Below are 25403 nucleotides of genomic sequence, written 5' to 3' on the forward strand. Positions count from 1 at the left end.
CCTGGGAGGGGGCTTAGAACAGGGGGTGTCAGGGCTGGGAAGGGGCTTAGAATAGGGGCTGGTTTGGGGGCCTTGGCCCCTGTGAGCCCCTGCTGGTGGAGGATGGGAACCAGCTGGTTCCATCATTCTGGACACAAACAGAGGGCTGCACATAGGGAGCCCGGCCCTGCCTCATCCTTGTTTCCCCATCTAGGTGACCAATTAATTCTGTCCAAAGGTCCACTCACCTGTGATTTTGCTAAGGGAGGGTTTGAAGGGAGAGGATATAAATAAGATCATTAAAAATCCCAGACTGGCGATTATGTGGCCTGGGAGCCCAGTCCCTCCATCCCTAAATACTCCCCTGGAAAATGGCAGCTGGGAAGAGGAGGGCCCTGGGCCTGTGTCTGTAAGTGCCCTTGGATCACAGCGGGGAGCTCCTGCTCCCAGGAGCTGGGTTTTTCCCCCCTCCCCCCTTCCGTACAGAGTAGGTGCTTAACAAGTGCGTCTTGATTGATGGCTGCTGGAAAGTGTCCAGAGGTGGGCAGCTCAGATGGTGAGCGTCCAGGCGTCGGGTGGGAACTGGCAGATGTCTGGCCTGCGGCGGGGAAGGGTCGGGGGCACGCGCCAGCTTCGGGGCACTTCGACAGGAATTTATTAAGCACTTGTGGTATGCAGGAGCCAGGCGAGAGACACGGGGAGCAAGAGCACGAGGAGAAACCTGACCTCTGGCCTGGGCCTGAGGGCACTGAGGTCGGGACCCCGGCTGCCCAAAGCTCCCTGGGCCGGGGGAGGCCGGGGGCCAACAGCGCTTTGCCCTTTGCAGGGCAGTGGGCGTGCTCGGGCCGCAGCAGCTGGGCCGGCCGGGGCCCGGGCACACAGATGTCCCACGGAGGCCGGGCCAGGCTGGGGCAAGCCACCGTTGGTGCCATTTTCCAATCTGACACCTCGAATCAAAGGAGCTGCCATGCGTGTTAGAGCCCATTCTTCGGGTATCACTCAGCCCATTTCTGCTCTCCGTTGTGACAATGGGCTGTAATTAAGGTGTCAGCATATCATTTAGCCTTTCCCCTCTCAAACTGGGAGAAGGGCTGGGAAATCTGCGGGCTTCTTTAATGAGGGATGCTGGGAAAGGGAGAGACAGAGGGGCCTGTGTACAAGGCAGAGCAATGAGTGTGCAAGAGGAAAAAAGTGTGAGAAAGAGCCCAGCAGAGAAGTGTGTGTGTGTGTGTGTGTGTGTGTGTGTGTGTGAGAGAGAGAGAGAGAGAGAGAGAGAGAGAGAGAGAGAGAGAGAGAGAGAGAGAGAGAGAGAGAGAGAGAGAGAGAGGCAGACACAGAGAGAGACACAGAGAAAGAAGACAAAGACAGACAAGAAGAAATAGAGACAGAGAGAGACACAAGGAGAGAGAGGCAGAAGGAGAAAGACACACAGAAAGAGACAGAGAGAGAGACAGACAGACAGAGACACACAAAGAAAGAAGAGAGACAAAGACAGGGAGAAGTAGAGACAGATACAAGGAGAGAAAAAGACAGAAAGAGAAAGACACACAGACAGAGAGAGACAGAGACACAGAAAGACAGACAGATAGAGACAGAGACAGACACAGAGAAAGAAGACAGACAGACAGAAAGGAAGAAATAGAGACAGAGAGAGATACAAGGACAGACAGAGACAGAGACAGAGAGAGAAGACAGAGAGACAGAGCAGAGAGACAAAGAGAGACAGAACAGGAAGGAGAAGTGAATGTAAAAGACAGAAAAGGAAGCTCATGTGAGTCCCTGACAGGAAGGTCAATTGAAGTCCATGTCCCTGGAACTCTGGGAGAATGCCTCTGGCCTGGTTAACAGTCTCCTGGCTGTGAGGGTGTCATAATCCCTTAGCTCATGTGCTAGTTTTAATCCTTTTTATTTTGTTCCTTTTATTTCTATAGGTATGAGGAGACTTGGATGTAGTTAAATCTGCTTGAGTGAGCAGCTCCACTGAGGAATGTTTGTGTGATTGAGTGAAAAGAGTGAGCTCCCTGGTCAGTGGGGGCTAAGCCAAGAGAGGAATTCAACATGTCCACATGGATCCCCCATTGCCCTCACTAACTGAGCACCATCATTCCAAAAAAGGATGGAAACAGGACATAGAGGTACTCGTGTCTTTGAGGACCATAGAGTTATTGCCATGGAGTACTTTTTTTTTCATAATTATAACTTTTTATTGAGAGAACCCATGGCAAGCAGTCCTATACATGTTGAATATGTCACAGTATATCCTAGATACAATACATGTGTGCAGAACCGAACAGTTCTCTTGTTGCACAGGAAGAATTGGATTCAGAAGGTAAAAATACCCAGAAAAAAAACAAAACAAAAATGCAAACAGTTTACATTCATTTCCCAGTGTTCTTTCTTTGGGTGTAGCTGCTTCTGTCCATCATTGATTAATTGAAACTGAGCTAGATCTTCTCTTTGTCAAAGAAATCTACTTCCATCAGAATACATCCTCATACAGTATCGTTGTTGACGTATATAATGATCTCCTGGTTCTGCTCATTTCACTCAGCATCAGTTCCTGTCAGTCTCTCCAGGCCTCTCTGTATTCATCCTGCTGGTCATTTCTTACAGAACAGTAATATTCTATAACATTCATATACCACAATTTACTCAACCATTCTCATGGAGTACTTCTCCAGTGAATCCGGAGGTCTTATTACTTCTACTGTCAAGGATCCCAATCCCTCCTTGTTGCTAAAGAGCATGGGAGCAGTCCCAAAGGAAGGCACTGCTATGGAGAAAGATTCCTCCCCTGTCCATCATGTCTTCCTCTTGTCTTTGAATTTCTTGTGCCTTCCATACCCAAGGTTCCACTCTTCATTCTTCAATATTTTTTGTTATCATACCAGGGGTCCTCAAACTACGGCCTGTGGGCCAGATGCAGCAGCTGAGGATGTTTATCCCCCTCCCCCAGGGCTATGAAGTTTCTTTATTTAAAGGCCCACAGAACAAAGTTTTTGTATTTACTATAGTCCAACAGTCTGAGGGACAGTGACTGGCCCCCTATTTAAAAAAGTTTGAGGACCCCTGTCATAAGCTTTGAAAGTGAAGGTAAAACTGTACACCTCGGAATAAAACAGAACCAGAATCAAACCCAAAGCAGAAATTAAGGAATCAATGAGCATATATTGAGTTCATCAGTAAGGGTGTCCTTCCCCACAGGCTCCCCAAAGGAACAGACAGAGCTTATATAATTTTCAATTTAGGCAGAAGATGAACCGGGTTTGGGATATCTCGGAATTGGCCAAGGTTTGTTGCTGGGACTAATGAGATGAAAAGTTCTTCAGGATCTCCTAGAATCACCTAAACAGTAGGAAATGGTTCTGATTCTTGCTGTTTGAGCTGAAAGAAAAGGCAGCGCCAAGGTGGGGGTGAGGGGGTGCAATACCAACAAAGGGAAGATAGAAAAACTCCAGACAAAATGGCTTTTTAAAAATTTTAATTTTAAAATTTTGAAAATTTTCTCCAAGAGATAGAGAACCAGTCCTGGGTTCAAGTGCACTTCTGATACATCCTGACTGCGTGAATTCTTTGAGAATCTAGCGGTCTTCCTTGACAGAGGAGTTTCCTCATTTTGAATAAAATCATAGGTCAGAATGTTGAAATCATATCTACTTTTTGGAAGTTTTATGGATAGAACCAACCATGAACCTAGTGCCCCTGGATCACCTCTCCCTTCTCCCTGTTCCCATTGGGGCTCATTAAGAAGACATCCACATTTCCAAATGTCTGAAGTATTGTCTTGTGGTCAATGGATTAACCTCATTCTGTTTGGTCCCAGAAGGAAGAACCAAGAATTACATCAACAGAGATTTAGGCTTGGTGTAATGTTGGGCTCCGAAGAAATGAAAGTAAGAATCACATGCTAAGTGACTCTCACATGTAAAATAGGATGCAACATATTAGAAACAGGGACTTAGGAAGGAAAAATAGAATCGGGGATGTTGTCAAAGAAATACATAAGCAAAAAACCAAGACTGACACATCACATGGCAAGAATAATAGATGGATAGCTTGTGTGTGTCCCCATTGGCATTTTATAATGTCAAGATAACATTTGGAAGGTCATTCTCTGAAAAGGTAAAGATGGAGGTAGGATCCCTGGTTTGGGTCCTGCATATATTGTCAATTTTTTATGTATAATTGATTTTTACCAAATTCTTCCTCTTCTTTTCATTTTTGCTCTTTTTTTCTTAAAAAATTTTTTTTCTTATAAAGTGTGACTCTGGGGGCAGTGAGGTGGTGCAGTGGATAGAGTACCAGTCCTGAAGTCAGGAAGACCTCAGTTCAAATCTGGCCTTAGACACTTAATTAAGACTGTAGCTGTGTGAACCTGGGCAGGTCACTTAACTCCAATTGCCTCAACAAAAAAATAATATCATGCACTTAATAAGGTATGACTCTGAGAAAGGGAAAGGGAGGAATATGGGGAGGAAGAATTTAAGTAGTGTAAAAAGAAAAGATATCCCTAAGAATTATTATTAAAATGATCCTGGGCTCTTAGTGGATTGCTAACTCAGTGTGAGTAAGTTATATGGAATGGCATCTAGAATAGCTGATCTTGGGCTACATTACATATGATGCCATGTCCAGAATGAGAGAGGAGACAGCCCTCTTGCACTCTGCCCTCTGCACCAGAATTTCAGTGCTCAAAAACTTATAATTTAATCCTACTCTTTTATTTTACAGATGAAGAAATGGAAGTTTTAAAAGTCTAAATGTGAGCAGTAGAATATTTGATAAAGAGCTGGTCTTGGGCCATGTCTTGTAAACATGAAGTGAATATTACAAAAGGGGCCGGTTCTAAAGCTTAGATCGCTCCCAAAGTGGAGTGGCCTGCCTTGGAAGGTTATGAATTCCCTTGACAACCACAAACCAAGGTTGGGTGACCACTTGTTGGGGTTATAGAGAAGAAAATTCTTTTTTTTTTTAAATTTAATAGCCTTTTATTTACAGGATATATACATGGGTAACTTTACAGCATTAACAATTGCCAAACCTCTTGTTCCAATTTTTCACCTTATAGAGAAGAAAATTCATTTGGATATGAAGTAGACTAGAGAGCACATTTATTTTGTATTAATTATATATATATATATATATGTATATATATATATAATGTCCTATTCCCCCATGAGCATGTAAATGCCTTGAGGGCAGAAACAATTTTTTCTTTATCTTGCCAGTGCTTTTCCATAATTCCTAAGCCATAGTAATTTATTGTTTATTCATTTGAAGATGAAAATCTGAGATTTGAACTGATGCAAAGTAAACTAACCAGAACCAAGAGAACACCGTATACAGTAACAGCAATATTGTAACAATGATTAATTACGAAAGATTTATCTACTCTGATCAATATCCAAATCCAGGTTAAATCCAAAGGACCTACGATGAAAAAAAACACTATCCACCTCTAGAGAGAGAAGTGATGAACTTTGCAAATTGAGGCATATTTTTCTACTTTATTTTTCTCAGTTTTTTTCACAATATGGCTAATGTGAGAATAAGCCTTGTATGACTTCATATGTATAATGAGTATTACATTTTTGCCTTCTTGGTGGGTGAGGGAGTGAAAGGAGGGAAAGAATTTGGAAGTGAAAAAGAAAATGAAAAAAGAAGTGCTTGTTCATTGATTGATCCAGAAGAGTTACCAAATTTCTGACTTGGAAGGGACCTCGGATGTAGAGGGCTGAAACTATCGAGTCAATGCACAGAGGTCAGGACTGCCAAGCACTTGAGGCTAACTACCGATTGGACAATACTCTATGGGCATATGCTTGGAAAATGGTCCTTTCCACTATCCGTGCTGGCTCAATGATTGGTGTATACAGAGGATTGTAGGAGGGACTAGGGGGTGGAGTAAGACAAGCCAGAGTCACTCTTTGGGCCGTAGACAAGGGAGAAAGTGGTTACAGAGACTCTGCTTCCATCCTGTCCAATCCTGCGTCTAAGACCAAGAATAAAGACCAAGGACTTTTGCTAATCCTGATTCCGGCTGATTCTGGGGTGTCTGGGATGCTAGTGCGGTTGTCACAGCCGGAGAACATCTAGTGCAATCCATGTTCCCCAAAATGAATCCCCGAGATAGCCCTCCCAGAAGTTATCATTTAACCTCTATGGGGAAGCACTTCCTTTTAGGCAACCTGTTTCACTTCTCCATAACTTTAAGTTCAAGAGAGTTTGGCTTTTTAATTAATTAATTGTGCCTTAAATTTGCCTCTTTGAAATTCCCACTCATTCCTCATGGATCTGCTTTCTAGGAACAAGTTAAAAAAAAGTTTAGTTGAATCTTCCAAATGATAGATGAGCTATGATTGCCTCTTGAATTGATATTTCTCATCCTCAATTCCTTCACCTGATAATCATATGCCATACATGCAGTCTAAGCTCTTACCATTCAATCAATTGATCAATCAATCAACAAGCATTTACTTAGCATTTGCTACTGTACTCAGCACTGGGGATTTAAAACCAAAAAAAAAAAAAATCAAAAGTTCTCACACTTAAGGAGATTCATTTTATTAGGGAATACACATGTACAGAAGTAAATATGAATTATATACTAGGTAATTGTCAACCAAATAGTCGGCAAGCATTTACTAAGTCCCTACTATATGTCAGACTGTTGTTTGTCTTTCTTCCTCAATAAGATGAATTCATTTCTTTTTGACTAGGGAAAAAAGTCATTCTTTGCCTATTTCTCTTACTTAATCTTAGTCACTGAATGGATGTTGCCTCAATCAAATGGTTAAAGATCTTAGCTTAAAAAGGCCAAGGTCTCCCACTTCATCCAGGACCATTTCCAGTCGTCCTAATCTATATCTGGCCACTGGACTCAGGTGGTTCTGGAGGAGAAAATGATGTTGGTGGCTTTCCCCAGCCCTCCCTCATTCAAATCCCATTTACTTGCATGTCATAGCATCACCTCCCTGATGTCATGGAGCTCTTTGAGAACAAAAGACAACAAGTGTGTGACAGGCACTGTATTAAACGCTGAGGATACCAAAAAACAAAACAAAAATCCCAAAACCCAACCCAGTCAACGAGCATTTGTTAAGTGCTTATTATGTGTTAGACTTTGTGTTAACCCATAGGATACAGCCTCTCCTCTCACAGAGCTCACATTCTAATTGAAGAATAATAGAAGTACAGAATGATTTTGGGAGAATGTTTGGAGTGTGTGCGTGTATGGTGCAGAGAAAAGGTGGGAACCAAAATCACATTTGCATCTATTTATCATTTGCTCCAAAATTGACCCTAGCACTCCTCAAGCACCAGTTGAGTGCTTTAGTCTTTAGGCAGTGTGAAAGGAAGGAGGTTGGAAATGGACTCATAAAAATTGACATCTACGTGTTATTTATATGTGGTAGTTCCATCAAATGTATATTAAATACCTCCTTTGGGATTCACCAAACCAGGTGTGATGGGGGAGATATACACATGCAGATTGTCACAATTAAAGTACGCTATAGGGCACCTAGGTGGCACAGTGGATAGAGTGGATAGGCCCTGAAGTCAGGAGGAATTGAGTTCAAATCCTCCACCTCCACAATAGCAGCCTGGCCTCTGTGTGGATACCCTTCCCCTTTCCACCTTCCTCCATTAGAATGTCACACTTCCAGAGTAGAACTGTCTTACTTGTATTTCTCTCTCCCTTCCATCTGTCCATCTATCATCCATCCATCTGTCCATTCATCCTTCCATCTGTCCATCTATCTATTTATCCATCCATTCATTCATCTATTTAGCCATCCATCCATCTATTATCCACCCATCTGTCTACCTTTTTATTCATCCATTTAACCATTCATCTATTTATCCATCCATCCATCCATCCATTCATCCATCTATCTATCTACTTAGCTATTATGGGACAGACAGTGGGGATACAAAGAAAAAAACCTCAACAACTGCCACGCTTAAAAAGTTTATGTTCTATAGGGAAGACAAATCATGTACTTTATGTACTTTTTTCACCTTCTTTTCTTTTTATTCTTTACAAACACCAAATAAAAAGAGCATTTTCATTCCATATATAGTGTGGAAAGGAAGGAAAGAATTGCACATAAAACTGAAAACTTCTAATATATAGAAATTGCTTTTCTTTTAAATCATGTAATGAATCCAAATGTCAATCCTAGCAGTCCTGCTCATCTCTGATCCTTTAAGAGGAGAGCTCAATTCCCTCTTTCTCCTCTTCCCCAATTGAAAAAAGGGAAGAAAAAGCAAAGCAAAATCTCTGAAATAAATATGGATAGCCAAGCAAAACAAACACCTGTGTTGCCTAAGTCCAACAATGTGTCATTCCGCTCAATGAGTCCCTCAGTTCTCTGTCAGAAGGTGGGTAACATGCTTCATCATCTGTCCTCTGGAAACCTAGTTGGTCATTTCATCAGTCATGGTTCTTGAGCTGTTTTTTTCTTTACATCATTATAAGTAGATAAATTATTCTTCTGGTTCTGTTCACTTTTATGCTTAGTAAGTTTCTCTGAAATCCTCCTTTTCATAATTTCTTATGACACAATAGTATTTTGTTATTTCTATACATATATATGTATATGTATAAAGTGTTTATTCAATTCTGATGATGAAAAGCATCAGAAGAATCTGGGATTTGAACTGATGCAGAGTAAATTAAGCAGAACTTGGAGAACACTGTATACGGTAATCACAATATTGTCACAATGATCAACTGTGAAAGGTTTATCTACTCTGATTAATATAATGATCCAGGTTAATTCCAAAGGGCCCATGTTGGAAAATGCTGTCCACCTCTAGAGAGAGAATTGATGAACTTTGCAAATTGACAATTTATATATAATTTCTTCAGTTACTTCCCCATTAAAGGGCACCTCTTAGTTTCTAGTTCTTTGCCACTACAAAATAAAAGTGCTATTTTTGCACATATTTATTCTTTTTTCCTCTTTATTTGCTTTCTGTAGAGAAAAATAGCCTTGCTGAATCAAAGAGTATACATAGTTTTGTGATTTGGAGGGCACAGTTCCGAACTGCTTTCTAGAATGGCTAGATTTAATCATTTGAGCATTTGTTTTTTATATAACTGTATGAGAAATAAAAATCAATCATTCAGTTGGCAAATATTTATTAGACACCAACAAGTACTGTGCTAGATGGTAGAGTTCCTGCTGTCAGTGAGTTTATATTCTATTGGGGAGGGAAAAATGTATTTACATACATATATTCTCTCTCTCCATGTATATATTTTTTCTACATTTCTAAATATATATAATATATATATATGTAATAGTAGCTATCATCTCCTTGTTGTTTTAAGACTTGCAAAGTCCTTTACAAATATTAATCTCATTGAATCCTCACCAACAGACACTGGAATCTAGGTGCTATGATGATGACTCTGGAAGAGAGAATGAGGCTGACGACTTTGCACAAGTCTGCCTTATTTAAATCCAATTCATCTAAAAAGTCAAAACATCCCCTGTCATGTCATTGATTCTTTTTAAAAATGAAGGATGAACAACAATGTCCATTTTACAGATGGGGAAATTGAAGCAGACTTGCCCAGAGTAGCACAGAGTTTCAGTGACTTGCTCAGAGTAATAGCCAACAAGTGTCTGAGGCTGGATTTGAACTCAGATCTTCTTGACTTTGACTTGACTTTTTTCTTTCTCCTGAGGCAATTGGGGTTAAGTGACTTGCCCAGGATCATACAGCCAGGAAGTGTTAAGGGTCTGAGATCAGATTTGAACTCAGGTCCTCCTGACTTCAGGGCTGGTGCTCTATTTTGACTTGAATTCTTAACTCAAACCCTAATCCTAATCCCCTAAATTTGTTTCTAACCCTAACCCTAAACTCTACTTCAATGTTCTATCTGTGCTACCATCTGCCTTTTTACAAAAGTCAGCGGCTGGCAAGGGCCACATAATAAATGTTGAAAGCTGGATTCTAATTTGAATCTTCTTGCCTCTGGATTTATCACTCTATCTATTGTCACCTAGCTGCCTACTAGCACCTATTGTTGTTGTTCAATCATATCTGACTCCCCATGATCCCATTTGGGATTTTCTTGGCAGAGATACTTGGAGTCCTTCTCCAACCCATTCTGCAGATGAGGAAACTGAGACAAGCAGAGTTCAATGACTTTCTCAGGATCACACAGGTAATAAGTCATTGAGACCAAATTTTAACTCAGGAATTCAAAAATGAACTAGAAAACTTTATACTTGATTTTAGACTCATTAGTGTCTGAGGGCAGATTCGAACTGGGGAAGAATGTTCCTGTTTCAAGTCTGGGGTTCTATGGTGCCCCCTAGTGCCCCAATATATTATTATTAAGCATCTACTATGGGCGGATACAAAACCAAAAAATGACATCTCTACCCTCATGTAGCTTATGCTCTTTAGCCTCTCAAGAATAAAAGGTAGTCTCCAATCAAGGCTGAGCAAGCGGTTCAGAAATCTATTGCTACAAGAATTCTGAGGAGAGAACGTTGGGAAGAATCAGGGAAAACTTCTTGGAGAGGGGGAATCTGAGCCGACCTTGAAGGACGAACAGAATATAGATCGAAACCTGTGATTCATGCCAGGATTTACAGCCTTCTTTCCACTTCCCACCAAGCCCTCTAAGTGACAGTGTTCCATATGAATATATCACACACACACACACACACACACGCACACACAATGGCGAGTGCTGGTGATGTTTTCCATTAACCAAATGTTGCCTTTTAAAATGACATGATGTGGAAATGACATATGAACCCAAATGATGGATCCCCCCACTCCCAGGCACTTTCCCACTGGCATTCAGCAAATGCATTTGTTTTCCAAAAGCCTCTCCTGGGATCCCTGGCTCAGGGAGAGGAACTTCCACCACAAACTGAAATCACTTTGACTCAATAAACAGAGAAGGCAGAATTTCCTCAGATAGGGTGGGAAGGAGCCCTGGCCTGGGAGCCTCCCCTCCTAAGCTGTTCTTCTCATTGACTGAGCGACACCAGGCAACTCATTCACCTTTTCTAGGTCCCATGTCTCACACCTGCCAAATGTGAGGCTTCAACTAATCCTTCTCTCAGTTCTCTCTTGGCTCTGCTGTTTTGTGTCACGTTTTATAAAAACCTTTTCAGCTGGACATTCGAGGTTCTGATTCCTCCTCATCCTTATGCACCAGCTCTGACATTCTGGATGCTAAGATAATGATGAATTTTATGCTAAACATATAGTAGGTACTCATTAAATACTGATTAATTAATTTATGCCATGTTCTAAGATCCTTTCCAATCCAAGTATTGAGGGAAATTTTGGGTTTTTTGTGCTTGCTATATCTTTTGAATTTTAAAATTATATATTATTCCCCATTCATATGTAAAAACAATTTTAACATCTGGGTTTTTAAGTTTTTTGTTCCAAATTTTATCTATTTTTTCTCCCATCACCTCTCCCTAAGATGGTGCTACATCTTTGAAGTGAGTATTCCTCTTTTAAAGCTTATCTAAATGGGCAAATGGGGCTGAGGTGCTGGGAATCCCCCAAATTTAGGACATTATAATTGGCTGAGTTTTCAACATAGGGCCATCTTAGGAAAACCCTAAGGAAGGAGCAAAGTGTAACATATCCGGCTTCCGGGCAGTGGGGGCCAGATAACCACTACTCTGTGTGGGGACACATTGCTCTGCATCATGATATGTCTGCTGGGGTTTCCTGCTTTTTTGTTTTTGCTGTGTATATAGTGTTCTATAGGCGACTTTCTTGGATGTTGGTTAATAGCCTCTATTCTGGCATTTGGCCCTATGTTGTACAGGTATAGATACCAGGTCCGTTGCAGCTGATTTTACAAGGGACTGCCAATTTTCAGCCCCCAAGGAGGAATGTAAAAAGGTATGTGCTGGATCAAAACTTTTCTGGGAATTGTAGTTTTCCCAATTTGGAAGAGGAGCGACTAAATCAAGATCAGGTGTGGGAATTTTTTCTACAGTTCACAGTGGGAGTTTGGGGACTCTCCAGGAAGAGAATAAGGGGAGAAAGGAGAGATGACAGTTGTCCCATAGCAGCAGCACAATTCGGGTAGAACTGGGATATACCACAGCTGAAGTTTCATCCTTTAAGACATCATAAGAGGTGAGCTGGGTCTAAATGGATTAGCTTGTTGGTTCCTGTGACTGTGTTATAGTTGTTTTTTTCACCCCAGTAATGGGAGCAAAGAGACTGAGAGAAGAATTGAATCTTATTCTTCCCCAGCCTTATTTTTGTTACTTAAATTAATCCTGCTAAAGAATATATTCAGGGGCAGCTAGGTGGCGAAGTGGATAAAGCACTAGCCCTGAGGTCAGGAGGGCCTGAGTTCAGATCTGAACTCAGACACTTAACACTTCCTAGCTGTCTTGTGAGCCTGGGCAAGTCACTTAACCCTGATTGCCTCAGGGGGAAAAAAGAATATATTTGATGAATTTGATATTATTTCTCCTAAATACCCATGGTCGGCTCCATCCTTATGTTGTTGATTGCCCCTTTATTTGCAGCATGATGGCACAGTGAAAATCACACAGGAGACAGGGGCATTTATTAGCATGGGGCTAGGTTTCAGAAACCAGACAGTCTTTGAGAGTTCGACTATCTAACTGAGGCCATAAGCAAGAACCAACTCATAACCCCCTTGTAAAGGTAGAATTACTGTTCTATAAATCTGCTACAAAGATTCAAACCAAACTTAGACTTAAAGGCAGTTATCACCCCAAAGAGTCTGCTTTTCTCTATACCAAACTTACCAAATTCCTTTTAAGGAGCCTCATATGTAAGACCCACTCTACCACCCACCACCATCCAGCTCTGACGTTCCCTTAGAACAGGGGATGTCGATGTCAGCATGGGTCTGGGGGGACTTTGAACAGGACAGATCAAAGCTGGGAGGGGATTTAGAGCAGGGGATGTCAGAGCTGGGAAGGGCCTTAGACCAGGGAATGCCATGTCTGAGAGAGGTCTTAGAACACAGAACAAAGAGTATCAACCAGAAGGGAACTTAGATCCGGGAACAACATCTAGAAGCAATCTTAGAATAAGTCATTGGATATGAGTGCTGGAAAGGATCTCACAATATATTTATCAGTTAACTAGCATTTACTAAGTACTTACTATGTGCTTGGTACTATGTTTGGTGTCAATAATGTAAAGACAAAATTAAAATAAATCTTGTTCTCAAGGAACTTACTTTTTAATGGAAGAATCAGCATACAGATAGGTAGCTATAGACAAAGGTTAGTACCAAGACGATATAAGGTAACCTTGGGAGGAAGGCATGTCAGAGCTAAGAAGGACCATAGAATCTGGAATATTAGAGTTGGGAGGGACCTTAGAACTGATCTAAACCCAATTATCTAATTTAGTTGATTGGAAAATTAAAGTCAAGAAATAGGAAATGATTTGCTCAATTAACACAAGTTTATTTTTTAATTTACTATTTAAAAAAATTTTTTAATAGTAATTTATTTTTCTAAATGCATGAAAAGAAGTTTTCAACATTCACCTGTGCAAAACCTTGTGTTCTAAATTTTTCTCCCTCTCTTCCCTGCCCCACCCAAGACAGCAAGCAATCGGATATAGGTTAAACATCACACAAGTTTCTATAAGTATGAATGATCCATCCCTATGGGACACTCTCCTCAGCTTTTGCTCTCAAACACTTTCTAGCTGAACGACAAGCCTCTTAATCTTGTTTGCCTCAGTTTCCTCATCTGTAAAATGAACTGGAGAGGAAACAGTTTTCTTGGCCAAGAAAACCCTAAATGGGTTCGTGAGAATCAGACACGACTGGGAAACAAGAAGCACCTACTATGTGCCAGGAACAAAGAGTTCCCTGTATCAATGAAAAAGCTTTTCCGTTGATTGATTGAATATGAGAGTTGCAAGAGAAGCTGCTAGGACTGAAAGGGAATATTGAAGAGAAGATGGGGTTTGCAATCAATAAGCAGGATTTTTGAGAGGTATTAAGGATGCAGTACAAAGAATGAGACACTCCCTACTCACAAGGGACTTATGTTCCAACAGGAAAGACAATGATGACATATTTAAATAGAGAGAAAATAACCCACAAAACAGGTAAATACAAGGGAGTTGGGAGGGAAAGGCAGGAGCCAAAACCTCCAGACACTAGATGGAGCCCGAGGAGATCATCCGTGCCATAGGGTCCAGGTGAAGAGGGAGTTTGTTACAATTTTGTGCAACGGTCAGTCCAAAAGCATGGGGATGGGAGATGGAGGGTGACAGTTGAGGAACAGGGTGAAGGTGGCAAGGTGAGGACCTGGGTTCAAATTCCACTTCTGATCTTTACCACATTGTGACCTTTCTAAGCTTCAGTTGGACCACTGACCTCAGAGGTCCTTTCCTTCTCTCAACCTCTGATCTCATGACCTCACTTGGAGTCCTATCTCTATCACCTAATACTTAGGAAATCTAGTTTCCTCTTTTTATAAAAGGAAGGGGAAGGAATAAACTCTTAAGGTCTCTTACAGCTCTAAAACCCTACCACCAAACAACAAAACCAAAATTAGAACTCAGAACTTGCCTCCAGACCCAGGCTCTTCCCTTGAACACTGCCCTGCTCCCCCCACATCCCTCTGCAGTGAAGTTGGCTGGCAGACTTTGCTCCTCTGATGCTGAAGCTAATTAAGCCCGGACCCAGGGGAAGCCACTTGGCTCCAGGCCTCATTAGCACTCTCCCCGGCAGACGCCATCCCTGCTGGCACCTTGCTGGCATTCTCTCTGGAATCTGCCTCCTCAGCTGGTTCCACAGAGCCCAGCCACCATCATGCCCAGGGTGCTATCGGAGTGGGGAAGACGGCAGGGTGTTGAAGCAGGCAGAGGGGTTGAACTTAACCAGGTCCCTCCGGAGAGCCTAGATATGGAAGGCCTTGGGCAAAGAGCAAAGAGCAGCAGAAATCAGGCGGCAGAACCCAAGGCATTTGGACATCCATCGATAGCAGTGATAGCAAGAATTTATTAAGCACCTTCTATGTGACCAGCACTATATTAAGTGCTGGGGGAGATATAGAGCTTAAATAGTAGTTTTTTTCCCAATTCAATGGAAAAAATTTTTTAAAATAAATTTCTAAATAGTATTTTATTTTTCCAATTGAAGGTAAAAATTTTAAACAAAATTTTGAGGTTCAGATTTTCTCCCTGTATTTCCCCCCAAAACAGTAAGCAATTTGATATATATATATATATATATATATATATGTAAAATCACATAAAATATATTTCCATATTAGTCATGTGGAAGAAGAGAACAAAAAGAAAAATATGAAAAAATAAAGTGAAAGTAGTATGTTTCAATTAAAGACAATTTTAACACTTTTTTATTGATTTTTTTTTCTTTTCAAAACATATGCAAGAATAATTTTTTCAACATTGACCCTTGGAAAACCTTGTGTTCCAATGTTTTCCTCCATACTCCTACCTCCTCCCCTAGATGGCATGTAATCTAATGTATATTAAACATAGTAAAAATATATGTTAAAACCAAAATAGACATACATATTTATATAATTATCTTGCTGTGCAAGAAAAAATGAGAAAGAAAATAAAATTGAAGCAAACTACAACAAAAAGATTAACACTCATTTTCAAAAAAAATGTTGACTTCCCATTTTTTCACCCTATGACCATAAACAATTTGATATAGATTATAAATGTGCAATTATGTAAAACATAGATACCAAATTTAGCACAGACGCCTACCTAAGAAATATGGTTTGAAAGGCTTGGGGCAGTTAGGTGGCGCAGTGAATAGAGCACCGGCCCTGAAATCAGGATGGACCTGAGTTCAAATTTTACCTCAGACACTTAATACTAGCTCTATGACTCTGAACAAGTCTTAACCCCAATTGCCTCAGCTAAATAAATAAAGAAGAAAGGCTCATCTGCATTGACCTCCAGAAGGTTTCAATCTTGTGAGACAATTTTTTTTTTGGAGAGGCAATTGGGATCACACAGCTAGTATTAAATGTCTTTTAAGACAATAATTTAGGCAGTTGGCAAACATTTTTTGATGATGTATTTTGTGTTTAACGCACCTAGATTTTCCAATGCATCTCTTCCCCTTCCTTGTACTTTATAATGAAGAATATTTAAGTTCAGCAATATACCCAACATTTTGGTTTTTTGGGAGGCCAGGCAATTGGGCTTAAATGACTTATCCAGGGTCATATAGCTAGTATTGTGTCTGAGGCCAGATTTGAACTCAGGTCCATCCTGATTTTAGGGCTGGTGCTCTATCTACCACACCATCCAGCTAACTCACTAACCAACATTTTGAAAACCTCTGATATTTTCTACCCATAATCACCCACTGCAATCAATCAACACTTTTAAGGCCTATTATGTGCCAGACACAGTAGTAAATATAGAGAATAAAAAATAAAGAATGAAATAACCCTCAGTCCCAAAAAGCTTATAATGTCATGGGGACAGATAAGACTACATACACATATATGTATTTATGCACAAATGTATCTGTATCTGTTTATGTATATAAATACGGTAGAGAGGGAAAACTACCTTCTCATGTCTTCAGGATTGTTATACTTTGATAAAATTCAGTTTCAATTGTTTTTTAATTTTTTTCCACTTGCTTCATAGTATCTTGCTGGTTCTATTTGCTTCCTTGCCTCGTATCAGTTCATATGTCTTCTCAAACGCCTTTATATTGATCAGATACTTCCTTACCACATAGTAATTTCCAAGCATGTGTTGAGTTATCATTCGAAGGCAATATGCAAGTGTTTAAGATACAAAGACCAAAGTGAAATGACCCCTGCCCTTGATGAATTTAGATTCTATCAGAACAGTACCAAAGAAACATAAAATATTTACAAGGTGATTGTCAAATAATGATCATAATATACAATATACAGAAGTATATTAGATGTGACCACAGAAAACCAATGGTAAAAGAATCCTCTAAAATCTCAGCAGGAAGATGATGGACACTACGGGTGCAGAATGTGGGAGACCTTTTGTGACATTGCCAGTGCAACAGCTTGTTTGGCTCAGTTATGCTTATTTATTACAAGGGAGGGTACTATTAGGGCCAGGGGTGAGGCTAATCATTGGCAAGTGCTGGTAATATAAAAAAAGAAAAGATTTTCAATAGAACGCCTAAAAGGGGAGAGGACAGATTTGCAACCGATATGGTGTGTCTAAGTGTACTCCATGGATTGCTACTTCAGCTTTAAAATTAATTGTCATTTTCCTAGTATTTTCATGGGTACAAGGCCCTTTCCTTAAAACAGTCTAGTGGGGCAGGTAGATGGCACAGTAGATAGAGCACTGGCCCTGGAGTCAGGAAGACCTGAATTTAAATTCAGCCTCAGACACTTAATACTTTCTGTGTGACCCTGAGCAAATCACTTAACCCCAAATGCCTCGCAAAAAACACTCGTCCTGGGAGGGCAATGTTGTAAGTGTTATTATCTCTGTTTTACAAATAGAGAAACTGAGGGTCAGAAAGGGGAAGTGGCTTGCCCCATGTTTACATAGCTATTAAAATTGGAAAAAAACCTTTAAAATGTTCTGGCTCAAGCACCTCATTTTACAGATGAGAAGGAGGTCACAAAATTGGTGAGCACCAGGACCGAGGTCTCCTGACTCCCAGGATCAAGCTCTTCTTTTAAAAACATTTTTGTTGTTGACTCATTTTAATTTTACATCATGTTCATTTCCAAAAATAACCCTCACCCTTCTCTACCCAGCGACTCATCTTTTCAAACAAAAAAAAGGAAAAAGGAAAAAAAACTTAATAAAATTAACCAACATGTAACAAAATTTAAATATATTTGATCTTCCATAGCCATAATTCTTCACCTTTGCAGAGAAATGAAGGGAGATTATTTAATTCCTTTCTTCTTCAGGGCCAAGCTTTATTATTCTGATTACAATGTTCATTTTCATTTGGGAGGGATCATAGTCAGTTCTGGGTCCCGTTTTGGAGAGCTGACCCCAAGGGGTCGTTCTCTTCCTCTGGATCGTGGTCACCACCTGGATCAATTCAAAAGTCTCTAAGATAAAATTTAGATATAGCTCATGTCTAGAATATCCTGAATATGGATAGAAGGGTTCCCAAACCTACACAGGCACTTAATATGCCATATGGTTATGAGATATCAGACAGCCTTTATTTCACCCTGCAGAAAATGCATGACATTAAGGACTCATAATAGCCCATGAACAAATACAGAAACATAAAGCATCGACACAGATCCATACCCCCCTCCCCCAGAAGGAAAATGAACTTCGGGTTATTGTTGGGGCAACCTTTCAAATTTTGGTGAGTTCCACTATCCCATGTAGTCTTATATAGTCTCCTTCTTGAGGTTCTTCCATGTAGTTTAGACTCCCTTAAAACATAAATACATTGTTTTTGGAGTTTATTGAACAAGCAGACTTTCTCTCTCATTAGCCCTATAACGTCTGAATTGCTCCAAGAATATCTCCCATCTCGGCTAGAAAACTAGATTCTAAGATCACATTAAGGAAGGAATTCAAAATATTCCCTCTTCTACACAAGCGGTGCTCAGAAATATTGTTCAAGAACAATATTCTTGAATTTCCTTAGGCTAAATACAAGCATACAGCTTCCATGTCATGTGCTCCGGCTCTGGGCTGCCATTGTTACTCCTGGTAATAAACTGGGGGAAGGGAAAGGAACCCTCTTACTCCTCTCCGCCAAAGGGGAAGAAAGTATAAAGGAAAAGGTCACAAGCAATTCCCAAAGAGCTGAACTCCCATCTGAGATGCTTTTCCTGTAAGACAGGTTGCTTTTAGACTATGAGTGGAACCACTAGGTCCCTGAAAGTTGCCCTCAAAAAATGTTCTGTGACCTGTAATCACGTTAATTAAGGAATAAGCTCCCCTTATACTCTAAGGCTATTTGACTCAGAGAAATGGGGGCGTGGAACATTTCAGAATATATGAATCATATGTCCACACTACGTTGTTCTCTGTCCTTGAGTAAGTGATCTTATCATTCTGGCCTCAGTTTACTCCTTGGTCAAATGAGGATACATCTCCTGCCTTGCTGGCTTCACAAAGTTTTTTTTAGTCTTTCCTGACATAATGGAACACTTTGAAGATGACAAGCCAGTACAGAAATGCCAACAATCATCAATATTATTTTTGCTATTATGGGGCCAAGAAATGTGAGGCTGCTGAGTAAGCGCCTGGGTCCCTGTCCATGGTGCTGAACGAAATGCGAAGGCTAGCTATTTCTCCTGTAGGACCCCTTGTTGATGACCTTGGTGTGGAGTTGGAAAAGAAGCATAGCTCATTACTATCCCCACTCTCCATAGGATTCCCTGGTAAAAACCATTCCTTCTGCTGGGCTGGAAGAATTGGAAATGTCTGGCAGGGAGAAGAGAAGAGTTGGGTGGGGAAGAAGTGGGGAGCTTGGATATGCAAGGAAAAGAGATTAGGCTTATTTGGTTTGGCTTCAGAGAGCATAACTAGGAGCAAAGGGTGAACGTTTGGGAGAAGCAAGCTTTAATTTTACAAAAACAAAAACTTCCTTACAATCTAAATTATCCCAGTGTGGTATGGTCTGCCTCAGGAGATAGAAGTTTTCTCCATTATTTTCAAGTAGAAACAGGATGGTGATGATGATAATTCATTTTTTTTTTCAGGATGATTATTTGCCAGGGATAGTCTAGGGAGAATTCTTGATCAGGTGAGATTGGACTCCGTATTTCCAGGGTCTTGCAACCCTGAGATTCTGTGATTCAGCTGTCTGAGTTGAGCCACAGATCCTCTCCTATCATCATCTTGATTGTCAAGAACAGCAGATATTATACAGGGTTTTTACCATTATACTCATTATCTCATTTAATCCTAATTAAACGACAGTCCTGTAAGGGAGTTGTACAAATATTATTATCCTGGTTTTTCTTATCTCATTTTTGAATGTAGACAGTTCTACCAGGTGAAGATCACTAGTCATCCAGATCTTGTCATATTTTAATAATTCTCATGCAAGAGTTCTTTCCTATAAATTCTCCAGGAGGACCTACTTAATATTCTGGGAGCCTTCAATGATGTCTTTAAAAGATATTCTTTGGCAAACCAGGAAGCCCAGGGAGCTATTATTTTCTCTTTTTGTTCCTGATCCACCATTCCTAATTAAGAGGTCAGGAAACTGAGGCTCAGAAAAGTTAAAGTGATACAAATGGTAAGCAGCAGGGCCAGAACTGGTACCCAGGGGTTCTATTGTCTGGTCTTGTACTTTTTTCACCTCAACACACTACTACCTATGGATCCAAATGTTTTTGGTGACTCAAATATCCCATTCAGTTCTCTATCAGAAAGTCAGGGACAATCCAACCAGGACACATCATCATCTCCTTTGCTTCTGACAACCAGGAGCATTCTCCTCTCTGAAATGGACCTCCAGGAGCCATGAGCTCCCTCATTTCAAGGGAATTAATCTATCCAACTGTAGCTTTCTGACCTGGGGCTCAGCTATCCAAACTGGTGAGTGAAATTTAGCAACCAGCTACATTTGGTTAGCCCTGAGTACTACCCAGCTCCATTACCAGCTGCCCCGTAGTGAGGTGTGCACACGTACTGCCCTCTCTCTGTTCACCTATTGTTACCATAAACAAATCAACACTACCATTGCTATTGAAAAGGGTGTAGTAGTTGACTAGTCTATGGTTCCCAGAAGAGAGTCATCCCTGTGATTCTCTATTCTAAAGCTCCCTTCCTTGGCCACTTCTCCTCTATATGCTACTCAGTAGCATGAAAATAGTTCGAGGGATGAATCATATTGCTTTGGGGCAGCTAGTTGGTGCAGAGGGTCCTGAGTTCAAAATTTGGCCCCAAACAGTAGCTTGTGGGATGCTTTGTCTTAGTTTGCCCCATATGTAAAATAGGGATCATAATAGCACCTAATTTCCAGGGTTGTTATGAGGATTAAATAAGATAATATTTGTGAAACCTTTAGCACAGTGCCCAACACATAATTGATGCTTTACCAATGCAGTGACAGACCGATAAAGACACAGAGAGAATCACACTGAGGGTCAGAGACAACAAAGCAAAATAAAAAACTCCCTCAAGGTGCTTACATTCTATTGGAAGAAAGACGGCAATCCTATCTATCAATCAGCTTCATTTCTGATGTACCCCCACAAACTACCTCTGACTCTTCTTCTTATATCTCCAATATTAAATATAGGGTCTGACTCATTGCAGAAAGCTAAAAATGCCTTTTCAGGGACCCGTATGTGCAAAAATGTTTGTGGCAGCCCTTTTTGTAGTGGCCAGAAACTGGAAACTGAGTGAATTCCCATCAATTGGAGAATGGCTGAATAAATTGTGGTACATGAATATTATGGAATATTACTGTTCTGTAAGAAACGACCAACAGAATGATTTCAGAGAGACCTGGGGGGACTCATATGAACTGATGCTGAGTAAAATGAGCAGAACTAGGAGATCATTATACACAGCAACAACAATACTATATGAGGATGAGTCCTGATGGTTGTGGCTCTCTTCAACAAAGAGATGATCCAAATCAGTTCCAATTGTTCAGTTATGAACAGAACCAGCTACACCCAGAGAAAGAAGAATGGGAGATGAGTGTGGATCACAACATAGCATTTCCACCCTATCTGTTATTGTCTGCTTGCATTTTTATTATCCTTCTCAGGTTATTTTTACCTTCTTTCTAAATCTGATTTTTCTTGTGCAGCAAAATAACTGTATAAATATATACACATATATCATATTTAACATATACTTTAATATATTTAACATGTATTGGACTACCTGCCATCTTGGGAAGGGTGTGGAAGAAGGAGGGGAAAAGTTGGAGCAGGTTTTGCAAGGGTCAGTGCTGAAAAATTACCCATGCATATGTCTTGTAAATAAAGAGCTATAATAAAAATATAATAAAAAAGCTAAAATAAAAATCACTAATTGATATTATCATGTATTTAGGATTAAAAGGACTTTAGAGATAATCTAGCCTATCTCACTGATTTTACTGATGAGGAAACCGAGTCACAAAGTGATTAAAGTGACTTACCCAAAGTCATTTAGCTCCAATAAGTAAAAGCACTAAGGTTTGCCTCCATATTCTTCGGGTTCAAATTCAGTGCTCTATCCACCGAATCACACAGCCTCAAGCAGATGTGGAACACATGGTTTATTCTACATGCTGCCTTTAGACTGCACTGACATGGACAGAAGTGCGTTAGGATCTCTAGACTGGCCCACTACATCAGTCAAGGACGTGGCCACCTAAGGGACACCAGGAGGATGCACCTGCTCAGATGTGTCTCCTCCCAGCCTGCCACAGCGAATGCCTCCATACTGTAGCATCGTTCATGAGGTATAATGTGCTTTCTAAATTTAGAAGGCCCCTTCCTGCTAAAATGGGAAGGCTGACCCATTAGCCCATTGAAATATAATAACCTCCTTCTGAAAGGCAGTAACCCATTATCATATATCTAAATAGGAGTGGGGATGGGTGGGGCTCAAAACCCATTATTTGATCCATTTTATAGACCAGGAAACTGAAGTCCAGAGAATTTAAAAGGTTCACCAAAGGTTACACAGCTAGTAACTCATTTCATCCTCACAATTACCCAGTCTGGCCAGGTTGGAAGGGCAAGTATTATCATCACTGCCATTTAAAAAAAGCCAACTCAGAAAAAGTTCAACAGTTGCAGCAGAGCTGGAAATGGAAGCCAGGTCCCTCCCTCCTAAAACCTTTTCTGAGGAGCAATTCTAGTTAGAACTCACATTGGGAGAGAAAAAAAAAGGAGGAGGGCCAAGAGCTATCTCTAGGGATTCAAAATGCTGTCATAGGGAAAGACGTTAGCTTTGCTTTCTTTGGCCCTAGAGGGCAGAACCAGGAAGAGTGGGTGAGTTACAAAGAGGTTAATTTGGGCTTAAGATCAGGGGGAAAAAAACTAAGACATACCTTCCTAATGGCTGTCCTAGAGTGAAGTGGGCCCCCTCTGAGATAGGATGGATTGTCCCTTGCTGGTGGTCTTCAAGCAGTGGCTGGATCAACACTAGTCTGTATGTTCTAGTGGAGATACTTATTCATTCGGTCAAATAGTCACTTAAGTTGACAAGCATTCATTAAATACTTGCTATATACCAAGTAGGGGTAGCTAAGTGGTGCAGTGGATAGTGCTGGGTCTCATCTTTCTGAATTCAAATCTGGCTGCAGATATTTATGGCTTCATGATCCTGGACAAGTCACTTAACTCTTTTACCCTCAGTTTCTCCATCTGTCAAATGATCCAGAAAAGGAAATGACAAAACACTCTAGTATCTTTGAAACTCCAAATGGGATCACAGAGACTGAGACAACTGAACAACAATAACAAAAATATGTAAAGCATAGTGCTCTGTGCTGGGGATACAAAGAAAGACAAAAAATGGTCTTTGGCTTTAGGAAGTGGGTGGACTTGAAGGTCACTGGGGTCCTGTCCAATTAAGAAGCAGAGGAAACAAAGCAAGGGAGAGGGAAATGCTGATGTTAAAGGGCTCATGGGGAGGGACTTTAAAGCTGGAAAGAGACCTTAAGGTAATTGAGTCCAATTCCTTAATTTGACAGAAAGGCTCAGAGAAGGAAGAGACTTTCTTAAGTTCACACATAGCAAGTTTGTAGCCAAAGCAGGATTAGTTCTTAGGATCATAGGATTATATATTTAGAGCCATGCAGGAACTCAGAGGCAAGAAAGTCCAATACCATCATCTCTCCGTCACAGCTCAGAGAGAGAAGTGATTTGGTCACTTCCAAGGTCACGGGGCTCGTCAATCAGTGGCTACTCGGGAGCTGCCTTTCCCTGGAGCCTCCCAGTGTGACTGCCTCCCAGCTCGGAGGCCGGGCAGGCAGGCCTGGACTCCAGCTCCCTCCCACCCCAGGCAGCAGACATCCCCACCCCCCACCCCCCCAAGCTGTCCATCTGGGAAAGTCTCCAAACCGGCAACACTGATAGGGAGCCCGGCTCCACTGGTAAAGTCTTTATCAGGAATGTCGCCTACTGCATTCAGATCAAACAATAGCGTTTCATATATCACTCCCCCTGGAGGCCTCCCCCATGAGGACACGGATAGTCCATTATTTTGACATGCCGAGGCCGTGTGCAAAACAGATAATGGGATCCCAGCTTGGCAGAATTGAGAGGGGCGGGGTAACCATGACAGGCATCAGAGAGCCTGGAGATGGAGCCCTTGCCTGGCCTCTGACCCTGGACTGCTGGGCCCATGGGCTCCAGAAGGGGCTAAGCTCACCCTGGAGATATCTATTTGTCTTGAAGGTGGAGGGAAGGGGGAAACCAGAGCTTTCCAGCTTTTTCTAGTCCATGACACAGCAGGAAACAGTCAGGGGTATCCGGGAGGCTGGAAGGAGGGGAAAGCATTCCTGCCATCCAGACTCAGTCATCTGTAAGATATTAGGGAAGCCACTTCCATCTCTTTAGCCTCAGCTTCCTCATTGTCAAATAATGGGGTTGGATTCAGTGATCATCAAGATCTCTTCTGGTTCTGAATCTAGGATCCTACAATCCTCAATGTACTTTTTCCTTTCAAATCTATTTATATCTGGATACATGTTGGTTGATTGTTGTCCTTCGTTCTCAAAGGGGACTTAAGTGCTATCATTCTATCATAGTCAAGGTATAGTGTAGCTGACTGTAGCTGATCAGACCAATGTGAGATGGAAATGCTCTACCACAGGTCGGGCACAAGTAGTCCATGTGAACATTTGGGGTGAATTCTCTAAATTTGTGCACCTCAAATTTCTTCTGGATTAATTCAATTCTGCTTTGCACACAGAGCACAGCACCTTCTCTGATGAGGGCATGCCATGCTAGGCGCTCCCGGGCTAGGGTCTCCCCTGTCTAAAGTTCTTAACAGAGATCTTGAGAGTGTCCTTGTATTACTTTTTCTGACTGGCTTGTGAGCTCTAGCCTGTGTGAGTTCTCCATAAAATAGTCTTTTAGGCAAGTGCACATTTAGCATTCAATGTGGCCAGCCCAATGGAGTTGCTCTCTGCAAAAGAGTTGTAATGCTTGGCTGGTTAGTTCAGGAAAGGACCTTGGTGTCTATCTGGTGTCTTATCCTGCTAAGTGATCTTCAAAATCTCCCTAAGACAATTCAAATAGAAGAGATTCAGTTTCCTGACATGGTGCTGGTATACCATCCAGGTTTCACAAACACACAGCAATGAGATCAGCACAATGGCTCTGTAGACCTTCAGATTGGTAGTCAGTCTAATACCTGTTTTGGAGAGGGGTCCAAGTCCCAAGTGACTGATTCTTGGGGATGTGATAGAGGGATTCTCAGTCAGGATAGGGTTGAACTAGATTGCCTCTGACATCTCCTCTAATTCT

Source organism: Sarcophilus harrisii, chromosome 1 (assembly GCF_902635505.1).
Source record: "Sarcophilus harrisii chromosome 1, mSarHar1.11, whole genome shotgun sequence".
Classification (NCBI taxonomy): domain Eukaryota; kingdom Metazoa; phylum Chordata; class Mammalia; order Dasyuromorphia; family Dasyuridae; genus Sarcophilus; species Sarcophilus harrisii.